At 43.4% G+C, this 11768-nt stretch overlaps 1 protein-coding gene across 1 annotated transcript in view; it reads right to left on the reverse strand.

Moving 5' to 3' along the window:
* The window catches only part of LOC133613921 (uncharacterized), a 168560-nt gene that overhangs the window by 112626 nt on the left and 44166 nt on the right, over nucleotides 1-11768 (reverse strand). The window lies entirely within an intron of this gene.

Here is an 11768-nt window from a genome sequence, read left to right on the forward strand (position 1 = left end):
AATGTCAAGTACAAGATGAACTTCCGAAAATGATGAAATGTCCTTTGTACAACATATTATAAATACACATTATACACAACATAAACACAGTTCAATGATATACACAGTAAAGGCATGTGAAATATCCTTGTACACCTTTGCACCAATTATATACTATATACAAACACTTCCATTATTATTTATATCTCACACTTACCGTATTTTCCGCACTATAAGGCGCACCGGATTATTAGCCGCACCTTCAATGAATGGCATATTTCATAACTTTGTCCACCAATAAGCCGCCCCGGACTATAAGCCGCGCCTACGCTGCGCTAAAGGGAATGTCAAAAAAACAGATAGGTCAGTCAAACTTTAATAATATATTGAAAACCAGCGTTCTAACAACTCTGTCCCAAAATGTACGCAAATGTGCAATCACAAACATAGTAAAATTCAAAATAGTGCAGAGCAATAGCAACATAATGTTGCTCGAACGTTAATGTCACAACACACAAAATAAACATAGCGCTCACTTTCTGAAGTTATTCTTCATTCGTAAATCCTTCGTCTTCGGTGTCCGAAGTGAAAAGTTGGGCAAATGTGAGATCCAAAATGGACGGTTCCGTCTCGTCGAAGTCATCGGAGTCAGTGTCGCTGTTATCCAGCAGTTCTGTGAATCCTGCCTTCCGGAAAGCTCGGACCACAGTTGTGACCGAAATATCTGCCCAGGCATTTACGATCCACTGGCAGATGTTGGCGTCGTCTGGCGCTGCCTCCGTCTTAGTGAATGTGTGTTCGCCTTCTGTCATCCATTGTTCCCACGCAGTTAGCAGTCTAGCTTCGAATGCCCTGTTGACACCAATATCTAGCGGCTGGAGGTCTTTTGTCAATCCACCCGGAATGACGGCGAGTATTGAATTAAGCGCGTAAGCGTGTCTCTTAAAGTGATGTTATGAGCTAGCAAATATAACAACTACACTACCCAGCATGCAACGATAGTTACGAGCATGCGCGGTAGCCCTGAGAAGCGTTGTATGCTGGCAGTTAGAATGTGGTTATGAGCACGCTGTGAGTAAACGTTGAGAACTCAGTTAACACGCCTCGTCTGCATTATTTATAATTAGACAGACAACACACTTAATAGGAGCCATTTTGGGGTCTTTACATAAACACACAAATGGAAATGAAACGTCACATATCCCAGCATGCACCGCGCGCTTCTTCTTCTTCCGGGGGCGGGTGGTTGCTTACAGTAGAAGAAGAAGCGCTTCCTGTTCTATGGGGGCGGGTGCTTACCTTGGCGGTTGCTTGCGTAGAAGAAGAAGCGCTTCCTGCTCTACCGGGAAAAAAGATGGTGGCTGTTTACCGAAGTTGCGAGAACGAAACTTTATGAAAATGAATCTTAATATTTATCCATATATAAAGCGCACCGGGTTAAAAGCCGCACTGTCAGCTTTTGAGTAAATTTGTGGTTTTTAGGTGCGGCTAATGGTGCGGAAAATACGGTAGTTTGTAATGAACATTGATCATAGTATTAACTACAGTGTTGATTCAAGAGTGATATATTTTTTCAAGACATGTTTTTTAAATGTGTGAATGGAAGTGGAACATTTGAAGGAATGATCCAAGCTGTTCCTAACCCTGCAGTGTAACAGCATCACAGCTTGTTAGAGACCAGGGAAAACTGGAGCTCAGCCTTTTAGCGGCCGGACAATAAGATAAGAAGTGGCAGGAGTTGGTCAGTGGGCAAGCAGTCAGAGCGTGGACTGTGGATGTCGGCCAGAGCGGAGTTACGTAACCTTTCCACGCCCACTTCCCCCTTGTGGAGCCGAGCAGACACACTCCAGCGCCCACTGATGATTTACTGCCGAGGATGACACAGCGGTTCCACGTTCCGTGCTCTCATTCCTCTGACGACTGGGACCAGCTGGATCAGTTGCAGTGTGTGCTATACAGCAGTGGTCCCCAACCACCGGGCCGTGGACCGATTGGTACCGGGCCACACAAGAAATTAAAACTTTTTTTTTTTTTTTTTTTTTTTTAAATCAACATAAAAAACACAATATATACATTATATATCAATATAGATCAATACAGTGTGCAGGGATACAGTCCGTAAGCACACATGATTGTATTTCTTTATGAAAACAAAAAACAATTTAATTTGAAAAGGTCAGGGGTAAGCGGGCAGATTTGGTGGGGGAGGTTTTACAAGAGGGCAGCACGGTGGTAGAGGGGTTAGTGCATGTGCCTCACAATACGAAGGTCCTGAGTAGTCCTGAGTTCAATCCTGGGCTCAGGATCTTTCTGTGTGGAGTTTGCATGTTCTCCCCGTGACTGCGTGGGTTCCCTCCGGGTACTCTGGCTTCCTCCCTCCTCCAAAGACATGCACCTGGGGATAGGCCCCTCCCACCTCCAAAGACATGCACCTGGGGATAGGCCCCTCCCACCTCCAAAGACATGCACCTGGGGATAGGTTAATTGGCAACACTAAATGGTCCCTAGTGTGTGATGTTGTCTATCTGTGTTGGCCCTGTGATGAGGTGGCGACTTGTCCAGGGTGCACCCCGCCTTCCGCCCGACTGTAGCTGAGATAGGCTCCAGCGCCCCCGAAGGGAATAAGTGGTAGAAAATGGATGGATGGTTTTACAAGAAAAAATGTCAAATAAATGTGAGCACTTGCTTATTTAGACACTGTGTTGTACTGCACTGTTGATGCTGGATAAAGCATTTTGAAGAAAATATGTATATTAAATATTTTTTTAAATATAATAGAATTCAGAAAAATATGCCTCAAAAATTGCACACGTCCCGAAACTTTTACCATTTGTGTTTTAACTTCTTTTCCCACTCAGCAGCTAAGAAAAACGGTTACATGCCTTCAAAATAAAATGCAGATACAACATAAAATGAGAGTTTGAACTCACCGTAACGCTGTAGATTGGTCAAGCTGGAGTGCGTTACCACGGTGATTAGCAATCCTCTCTAACAATTGTGTCTCAATGTCTTCAGCTATTTCCTCAATGTGCCGAGTCACGGTGTAGCCGACAGAGATATCTTCTTAGCAGCCTCTCCTAGAAGTTGACTTTAGCGGCAGGAAGGATCACTTCTTCACCAATAGTGAATGGCTTTTTAGCCTTAGCAATATGATTAGCCACTAAGTACGATGCTCTCAGTGATTCTCATTGACTGATGTGGTCATTTCTTCTCTTTTTCATCTTCATCTTTTTTTCTTTCAAAATACTTGTCTTTGAATCCAGGGTGCTCGGTCTCTAAGTGGCCAAGCAGTTTTGAAGGCTTCATGGCCTCATTAGAGAGCTGCTGGCCACATATTATGCAGAGTGCGGGGGAATCACCTGTTGCCATGAATCCATATTTCAAGTAGGACTTCTGCTATTGTCTGTTAAAAGCTTTCTTTTTGTTGGAAGTCGTAGGCTGTTCTTCTCTCTCTTCCCAAAGCCTTTTCCCCTTCACAAAGAAACTTTCCAAAGACGTCTGTTTTTTGCTCATTTTCCTAGCAGGGTTACATTTTGCCGCTCAAGTGACCAATATATAACCCAGAGAATCCGGTCATTTTTCAAAATAAAATACTAAAAAAAAAAAATAAAAAAAAATCGTTCGGGCTCAGATCATAAATAAAACGGAAATAACTAATTATTTCTGGTGCGGCCCGGTACCAATCGATCCACGGACCGGTAGCGGGACGCGGCCCGGTGGTTGGGGACCACTGGGCCAAAAATTTGGACACAGCTTCTCCTGACTATTTACATTGTAGATTGTCACATCAACACTATGAATGAACACATGAGGAGTTATGTACTTGACAAAAAAATAACTGAAAACATGTTTTATATTCTAGTTTCTTCAAAATAGCCACCATTTGCTCTGATTACTGTTTTGCACACTCCTGGCATTCTCTCCATGAGCTAACTCCTTCAAGACTGTGGGACCCCGAGGCGTTCCCAGGCCAGCCGGGAGACATAGTCTTCCCAACGTGTCCTGGGTCTTCTCCGCGGCCTCCTACCGGTCGGACGTGCCCTAAACACCTCCCTAGGGAGGCGCACGGGTGGCATCCTGACCAGATGCCCGAACCACCTCATCTGGCTCCTCTCCATGTGGAGGAGCAGCGGCTTTACTTTGAGCTCCCCCCGGATGGCAGAGCGTCTCACCCTATCTCTAAGGGAGAGCCCCGCCACTCGGCGGAGGAAACTCATTTGGGCCGCTTGTACCCGTGATCTTGTCCTTTCGGTCATAACCCAAAGCTCATGACCATAGGTGAGGATGGGAACGTAGATCGACCGGTAAATTGAGAGCTTTGCCTTCCGGCTCAGCTCCTTCTTCACCACAACGGATCGATACAGCGTCCGCATTACTGAAGACGCCGCACCGATCCGCCTGTCCATCTCACCATCCACTCTTCCCTCACTCGTGAACAAGACTCCGAGGTACTTGAACTCCTCCACTTGGGGCAAGATCTCCTCCCCAACCCGGAGATGGCACTCCACCCTTTTCCGGGCGAGAACCATGGACTCGGACTTGGAGGTGCTGATTCTCATCCCAGTCGCTTCACACTCGGCTGGTAGAGATGTCCAATAATAATAATAATAATACCTGAGATTTATATAGCGCTTTTCTAAGTACTGTTGCGTTTGGACCAGTTGTTCCTCCCAGGGAATTCAAGTCACAAGTCGCTCCCAAGCTCTTTACGACACTTAAAGCTGAGTAGAAAAACCACCAGAGACAGAATAGATATTTTGTAATATATTTGCAAAGCTTTGTAAATACATTGAGACCAGTCCAGCATAGAACATTCAATCGCGCCGCCAAGATGGTCTGCCCCCCTCCCATGAAAAACCCTCTCCCCTATCAAGTCTCTCTCCCTCCCACCCTCGCAGTCATGTCCCTCCAGCCAAAACACATGCCCATTGTCCTCCGCACCTGGACATAAGGCTAGATAAGAGAAAGGAGTATCTCTCTTTCTTACATTCCTCACTCAAGGTTTAGCACACAGTATTTGCAGACAACCAAAAGACCACAATTGGAAGAAAAACACTAATATGATTATGAAATCAAAAGAAGTAACACTTAAATACGGATATATGTAAATATCTGCCTCCGACAGTACCCATAGTCGCTCTACATGTAGAACCCATCATTTATTCTCACCTGGTGGTGGTAAGCTACTTTCATAGCCACAGCTGCCCTGGGGTAGACTGACGGAAGCGTGGCTGCAATTTGCGCCAACGGCCCCTCCGACCACCACCTATCATTCATCATTCAATTCACCGGTGTGAGTGGCACCGGGGGCAAAGGGTGAAGTGTCCCGCCCAAGGACAAAACGGCAGCGATTTTTGGATGGTAAGAGGCGGGGAGCGAACCTGCAACCCTCAGGTTTCTGACACGGTTGCGCTACCCACTACGCCATGCCGATATTATCGGCCAATAAATGCTTTAAAATGTAATATCGGAAATTATCGGTATCGCTTTTTTTTTTATTATCGTTTTTTTTGTTTTGTTTTTATTATTATTTGTATTTTTTTTTATTTTATTAAATCAACATAAAAAACACAAGATACACTTACAATTAGTGCACCAACCCAAAAAACCTCCCTCCCTCATTCATACAAAAGGGTTGTTTCTTTCTGTTATTAATATTGTGGTTCCTACATTATATATCAATATATATCAATACAGTCTGCAAGGGATACTGTCATGACTTGGTCCTTGGGTTTTGTTTTTCCGGAAGGCAACGGAAAGTTGGCTCGGGCGAGACGGGAATGTGAGTACATATTTTATTTTTACAATAACCAAAGGAACAAACTAAAAGCGCGCACGATGGCGGAGAACAAACTATGAAAGCAAAAAGACTATAGCACAAAGGCAATTAACTCAGAACACGAAACAAAACACTTACTGTGGCATGGGACTGTGAACATGGCTTGAGAGGATAAAGAGTGTGCAGAGCATAAATGTGATGTCGCCAGGTGACCAACAGAAAAAGAAAAGCTTAAATAACACAGGCATGATTAACGAAAACAGGTGCGTGACTCAAAACGTGAAACAGGTGCGTGACGTGACAGGTGAAAACTAATGGGTTGCTATGGAAACAAAACAAGGGAGTGAACAACCAGAAACTAAAGAGTCCAATAACTAAACAAAACATGACTAAAACAAAACATGATTACACAGACATGACAGGATACAGTCCAAAAGCACACATGATTGTGCGTGCTGCTGGTCCACTAATAGTACTAACCTTTAACAGTATTTTCATTCATTACTAGTTTCTATGTAACTGTTTTTATATTGTTTTACTTTCTTTTTTATTCAAAAAAATTATTTTATTTTATTATTATTATTTTTTTTTTTAAAGAACCTTATCTTCACCATAACAGGTTGTCCAAATTAGGCATAATAATGTGTTAATTCCACGACTGTATATATCAGTATCGGTTGACATCGCTATCGATAATTAAAGAGTTGGACAATATCGGATATCGGCAAAAAGCCATTATCGGACATCCCTATACAAAGGTGCTGTCCGTGTGACTCTCCCATCCCCTCTTACCTTTCCGTTAAACTCTGTTTTTGCCAACAATAGTCCTTCACAAAAGGTGAAGGCGGTGGTAAATATATTCATTCATCCATTTAATTCATCATTTATACATATTTTTGGGTGTCTGGAACGTGTAATAGTATTTAGATATTTTTTTCCCAAAAAAGGAAATGGCTTTGGTTTTCGAACAATTCGGTCTTTGTCTGACTTTTTGGAATGACTTACTAACAAAAACCGAGATACCACTCTACCAAACTGTACTCAGTGGCCTAGTGGTTAGAGTGTCCGCCCTGAGATGGGTAGGTTGTGAGTTCAAACCCCGGCTGAGTCATACCAAAGACTATAAAAATGTGAGCCATTACCTCCCTGCTTGGCACTCAGCATCAAGGGTTGGAATTGGGGGTTAAATCACCAAAATGATTCCCGGGTGCAGCCACCGCTGCTGCTCACTGCTCCCCTCACCTTCCAGGGGGTGATCAAGGGCAATGGGTCAAATGCAGAGAATAATTTTGCCACACCTCGTGTGTGTGTGACAATCATTGGTACTTTTTATTGGTTATTGGTTTTTATTAAATGGCTGGAATAAAAAAGACAATATAACATACATCCATAAACGTGGACGCATGTGAAAAAGTGCAATATATTTATCTGTACAGTAACCTATTTATTTATTTATATATGCACCTTATTGCTTTTTTATCCTGCACTACCATGAGCTTATGTAAGGAAATGTTGTTCTTATCTGTACTGTAAAGTTCTAAATTAGCCACCCTTGCTCTGATTAATGCTTTGCACACTCTTGGCATTCTCTCCATGAGCTTCAGTATTTCGATACATTGATACATTTAGAAATAAAGGCAACCACAAAAATTACATTATTGGCTTTATTTGAACAAAAATCTGAGTGTACATGAAACATAAGTTTATTATTGCAGTTAAGTCCTTAAATAAAATGTTGAACATACTAGACAACTTGTCTTTTAGTAGTAAGTAAACAAACAAAGACTCCTAATTAGTCTGCTGACGTATGCAGTAACATTTTGTGTCATTTATACACCTATTATTTTGTACACATTATGAGGGACAAACTGTAAAAATTTATTATTAATCTACTTGTTCATTTACTGTTAATATCTGCTTATTTTCTGTTTTAACATGTTCTATCTACACTTATGTTAAAATGTAATAATCAAAAAACATTAGTTTTGGATGATACCACACATTTAGGTATGGATTCGATACCAAGTAGTTACAGGATCATACATTGGTCAAATTGAAAGTCCTCATGTGTCCAGGGACATATTTCCTCAGTTATTAAACTGTGGAAGTGGCTTCCTAGCGGTTCCGCTGGTCACACACGTCACAGGAGACCTGCAGCGTCCAGAGTTGAACAAAGTTTTAATATGCATCAACAATTTTTTTAAATGTATAAATGGTTGATTTATATAGGCTAGTAAGGTAAAGTTTTGTACCTGACAAGTTACCAACTATCCCACACCTGGGACACAGTCCTGCAGGGCCGTTTGGTAGACATCCAGACGACAGGGGGCGGCCCGCCCTACCCCCGGCGCACACCAGGGGACACCACTTCAGGTGGGATGGAGCAATCCATATAACACGTCGCTAACATCACGTGACACCTCTGATGAAGGCTGCAGAAGCAAGATAGCCCACACTTGACCTTACTAGCCTATACAAATCTACCATTTATAAATACCAGTGACATGCGGTGAGGTTGATGGCTGGTGAGGCACTGACTTCATCACAGTCAGATTTACAAACATATGAACCCTAAAGAGTATCTTATTCACCATTTGATTGGCAGCAGTTAACGGGTTATGTTTAAAAGCTCATACCAGCATTCTTCCCTGCTTGGCACTCAGCATCAAGGCTTGGAATTGGGGGTTAAATCACCAAAAATGATTCCCGGGCGCGGCGCCGCTGCTGCCCACTGCTCCCCTCACCTCCCAGGGGGTGATCAAGGGGATGGGTCAAATGCAGAGGACAAATTTCATTACATCTAGTGTGTGTGTGACAATCATTGGTACTTTAACTTAACTTTAACTTTACACAAACAAACTGTAGCACACAAAAAAGCACATTTAATTAAAAAAACGTTATTATGGTCTTACCTTTACTTATAAATGAAGTCCATGCGCCGCTGTTGCGCCGGATAATGTACCCCCGTCGTAGAATGCACCCCCTGACGGGAGTGTTATATCAACTAAAGCCCACACTTAAACTTTCCACGTGCAAGATTGAATCTATTTAAAAAAGTGTAACCGAGGGTTTATAAATGTGGCCTATACTGTATGAAACTACAAAATAACAAACAAGGATGCTCCAGTTTACACGAGGACCACTTTATTTACCTTCTTTCAAAAACCTCCGCTCCACTCCAAAGTGTCATCACTTCCGCTCTTAGCGCCTTCAAAATAAGAGCTCAAGGCATATACTGTATAACAGCGTATAACAGGAAAATCACAAAGAGGAAAGCCCATAAAAATAGGTTACAAAATTTATTTAATAAGAAGCCAAAAAGTGAAAAAACAATAATGTTCGTGTTGGAGGAGTTGTGAATGAACACAATATGAAATCCGTGCTGCAGTCTGCAGGTGTACCTAATGTTGTGGCCCTGCAGTCATTCACGGCTCCTCCAACACGAACATTATTGTTTTTGCACTTTTTGGCTTCTTATTAAATAACTTTTTTAAATAGATTCAATTTTGCACGTGGAAAGTTTAAGTGTGGGCTTTAGTTGATATAACACTCCCGTCAGGGGGTGCATTCTACGGCGGGGGTGCATTATCCACAAGGAGGCGGGATTACTGCGAGCCTCAGCCGGTGCGTCTCGGTATGATGACGTTTGCGCGTGACGTCACGGGTTGAAGCAGACATTTTGGAATAGCACGGTGGCCAGCTTAAGTCGTCTGTTTTCACCACATAATTCCACAGTATTCTGGACATCTGTGTTGGTGAATCTTTTGCAATTTGTTTAATGAACAATGGAGACAGCAAAGAAGAAAGCTGTAGGTGGGATCGGTGTATTAGCGGCGGCTGCAGCAACACAACCAGGAGGACTTTGAGTTGGATAGCAGACGCGCTACCATGACTACAGCTTTGGCTTCCAAACATTTGATCGCTTGCCCGTACGTGCGTGTCGCTATGTGCATGTCACGTACGTAACTTTGGGGAAATATATGTTTCTTGCCGACTCTGATGGCGGCCGGGGTGTCGTCGAAAGCTACAACGCCCGCCGCCGTGCCGCTGTCCTCACCTGTCTGGGTTGACTTCCTCCATCTCCGGGCCGCCGACCGCATCGATGATCGAGTGAAGTCCTTCGTCGCGCCGTCGATCGCTGGAACGCAGGTGAGCACGGGTGGTGATGAGCAGATGAGAGCTGGCGTAGGTGGAGAGCTAATGTTTTTAGCATAGCTCTGTCGAGGTCCCGAAGCTAAGTTAGCTTCAATGGCGTCGTTGGCAACAGCATTGCTAGGCTTCGCCAGGCTGGACAGCATTAACCGTGTGGTTACAGGTCCAGGGTTTGGTTCGGTGTCTCCTGATAGTAGAAGTAATAGTAGTATTGTTGATCTTCTGTCTATCCTTCCAGTCAGGGGCTTATTTCTTCTGTTTCTATCTGCAGTTAAGCACGATGCTATCACGTTAGCTCCGTAGCTAAAGTGCTTCACCGATGTATTGTCGTGGAGATAAAAGTCACTGTGAATGTCCATTTCGTGTTCTCGACTCTCATTTTCAAGAGGATATAGTATCCGAGGTGGTTTAAAATACAAATCCGTGATCCACAATAGAAAAAGGAGAGAGTGTGGAATCCAATGAGCCCTTGTACCTAAGTTACGGTCAGAGCGAAAAAAGATGCGTCCTGCACTGCACTCTAATCCTTCACTCTCACTTTCCTCATCCACGAATCTTTCATCCTGGCTCAAATTAATGGGGTAATCGTCGCTTTCTCAGTCCGAATCGCTCTCGCTGCTGGTGTAAACAATGTGCAGATGTGATGAGCTCTTCAACTTGTGATGTCACGCTACTTCTGGTACAGACAAGGCTTTTTTATCAGCAACCAAAAGTTGCAAACTTTATCGTCGATTTTCTCTACTAAATGACACATAGAATGGATCTGCTATCCCCGTTTAAATAAAAAAATGTCATTTCAGTAGGCCTTTAAGTGTTTTTAAATCCCTGCAGCTTCCGTGACTGTTACACACTTGTGTTTACTGTCCTGCTACTTAATCCTGAACATCTTATCACACGCAGTGCAACTAAACGATTTCTCTCCAGTGTGTGTTCTCATGTGTGTGGTCATGTTTTGCTTTCTGGAGAAACTCTTCTTACAAACAGAGCAAGTAAAAGGTTTCTCCCCTGTGTGTGTTATCATGTGTAATATAATTTCCTTCTTAGTGTTGAATCTTTTAGCACAACGTGAGTGTCAGGTTCAAACACTGATGACATATATTAATCAGACAAGAAGCAAGGAATCATGCAGAGACAGAGTTCAATTTAGCTCATGAGGAGAACACATGGAGCTGCACACTTACCGTATTTTCCGCACTATAAGGCGCACCTAAAAACCACAATTTTTCTCAAAAGCTGACAGTGCGCCTTATAACCCGGTGCGCTTTATTACGATTCATTTTCATAAAGTTTCGATCTCGCAACTTCGGTAAACAGCCGCCATCTTTTTTCCCGGTAGAACAGGAAGCGCTTCTTCTTCTACGCAAGCAACCGCCAAGGAAAGCACCCGCCCCCATAGAACAGGAAGCGCTTCTTCTTCTACCCGCCCCCGGAAGAAGAAGAAAAAACGCGCGGATATCACCGTACGTTTCATTTCCTGTTTACATCTGTAAAGACCACAAAATGGCTCCTACAAAGCGACAAGGATCCGGTTCATAAAAAGACGCAATCTCTCCATCCGCACACGGATTACTACCGTATTTCACAGCAACTGATATTCCTGTGAACCGCACTGTGGAACGGGAGCACGTACGGTGAATATTCGCACCACAGGGAATGAGAAGTCATCCTTCACTGTGGTTCTAGCTTGCCATGCTAACTTCCACCCATGGTGATATTCAAAAGGAAGACCTTGCCAAAAGAGACCTTTCCAGCCGGCGTCATCATAAAAGCTAACTCGAAGGGATGGATGGATGAAGAAAAGATGAGCGAGTGGTTAAGGGAAGTTTACGCGAAGAGGCCGGTTGGCTTTTTTCACACA

Source organism: Nerophis lumbriciformis, linkage group LG13, assembly GCF_033978685.3.
Source record: "Nerophis lumbriciformis linkage group LG13, RoL_Nlum_v2.1, whole genome shotgun sequence".
NCBI lineage: Eukaryota > Metazoa > Chordata > Actinopteri > Syngnathiformes > Syngnathidae > Nerophis > Nerophis lumbriciformis.